This window comes from Octodon degus, unplaced genomic scaffold (genome assembly GCF_000260255.1).
Source record: "Octodon degus isolate 3935 unplaced genomic scaffold, OctDeg1.0 scaffold00208, whole genome shotgun sequence".
NCBI classification, from domain to species: Eukaryota; Metazoa; Chordata; class Mammalia; order Rodentia; family Octodontidae; genus Octodon; species Octodon degus.
This window is the reverse complement of record NW_004524784.1, coordinates 2,911,116-2,913,051: the sequence shown is the minus strand read 5'-3', so window position 1 is coordinate 2,913,051 and position 1,936 is coordinate 2,911,116. Positions and strand designations below refer to the sequence as shown.

At 42.7% G+C, this 1,936-nt stretch overlaps 1 pseudogene; it reads right to left on the bottom strand.

The window, feature by feature from the left end:
* The window catches only part of LOC101577676, a 9,290-nt pseudogene that overhangs the window by 6,659 nt on the left and 695 nt on the right, over positions 1–1,936 (bottom strand).

Here is a 1,936-nt window from a genome sequence, read left to right as displayed (position 1 = left end):
ATTCCTTAAAAATATTTGTTGGGGGGCCAGGGAGATGGCTCAGTAGATTAAGTGCTTGCCTGGCAAGTGCAAGGGCCTGAGTTCAATCCCTGGTTCTGAAAAAAAAAAAAATATTTGTTGGGCCAGGCATGGTGACACATGCCTGCAATGCCAGCACTTGGAGGCTGAGGTACAGGGATCACTGTGAGTTTGAGGCCAGCCTAGGTTGCAACATGAATTCAAGGCCAGCTTGAACTGCATAGTGAAATCCTATCTCAAAAAGACTATATATATTATTCAACACCTAAAAAAACTTGTGTTAAGTATTTATTTACAGGGCCAGCCAAATAGCTTAGTGGATTAAAGCACCTGCAAGTAGGCACAGGGGCCGGGGGTTCATCCCTGGTCCTGCTGTGCCCATCCTGCTCCCAGGGTGCACTGAGACAGCAATTGAGATTGGGTGTGGTGGAGTGTGCCTGTAATCCCAGCTCTTGGGAGGCTGTAAACAGGCAGTTCACTGTGAGTCTGATCTAGTAGTGAGACCCTGAACATCCTGTAGACCCTTCCCTAAAACACAAGGATTTTTTTTTTTTGCCGGGTCAAGCTGCCTGAAGGGCAGGTCTGGTAAGGCAGTAAGGCAGGTGGAGGTGGGGATTGAACCACGGTATCCTATGCTTGTCTGTATTTTCATGAGCAGGCACTTAAACAGCTGAGCTATCCAGCAGGTCCCCCCTTCCCTAAAATACAGAAAACAACAACAACAAAAGTATTTATTTACATTTACATTCACATTTATAAAAAATGTATCAAGAATTTGTTTTGTGCCTGCTAAAAAGAAACTTTAAAACATTTTTTTAAGGACAGGGTGTACAGGGTCTCACTGCATAGATCGGACTTGTAGTGATTCTCCTGTTTACAGCCTCCCAAGTGCTGGGATTAGAGGAGCACGCCACCACAGCCAGTCTCAATCGCTGCCTCAGCATGCCCCAGGGACAGGGCTGGCACAGCAGGCCAAGGGATCAAACTCCCAGCCCCTGCGTCTGCCTAAGCAGGTGCTTTAATTCGCTGAGCCATTTGGCTGGCCCTCAAAAGAAACTTTTTAAAGAGATGCCAGAGGTGGCATGTGAGACTCTTATTTCAAAATTACAAAAAGAAAAGAGAAGCTGGGTGTGGTGGTGTATGCATGTAATCCCAGCACTCCAAAGGCTGAAGCAGGTCAGTTTGAGGCCAGCCTGAGCTATGGAGTGAGATCCTGTCTCAAAAAACAAAAAAAGGGCAGAGTCCTGGGTTCAATTCCTGATACAAGAAAAGAAAGAAAATCTATATGCATTAATTCATATAAAATAATATCAAGGGCCGGGGAGATAGCTCAGTGGAATAAGCGATTCCCTGGCAAGCACAAGGGCCTGAGTTCAATCCCCAGTTCTGAAAAAAAAAAAAAAAAAAAGTAATTTCAAAACTTATCAATGTTTATAAAAATGATATATAACTTATGAAAAAGCAAAAGGATTGAGTCACAAGAGTGATACTAGTTTTATTTTTTTAATGAAAAATTGTATTTACTTAGAAGCATTTAGAATGTCAACAAAACAGTTGCAACTTTTTTTTGCAATTACAGAGTGGTATTCAGTTAACAGAACAACAATTATTTCATATAAGCTGATCAGAGGCCACTGTAAATGAAAAAGTACTTTCCCTATATATAACTAATTTGTGCTGTGCAGCAACAAGAACCTGCTTTAAATTTCCATGCCAATGTACAACCCCCATAGTGTACCAGGCAAGGTTAGTGGCTATTGAAAATACCACCAGGACAGGGCTATCTAAAGACACATTAGGTAGTGTGTTAACTATAGAAAAAAAAAGGACCATGGAGATAGTTCAGCAGAATAAGCGCTTGCCTGCGCTTGCCTGGCAAGCTCAAGGGCCTGAATTCAATCCCTGGTTCCACAACAAC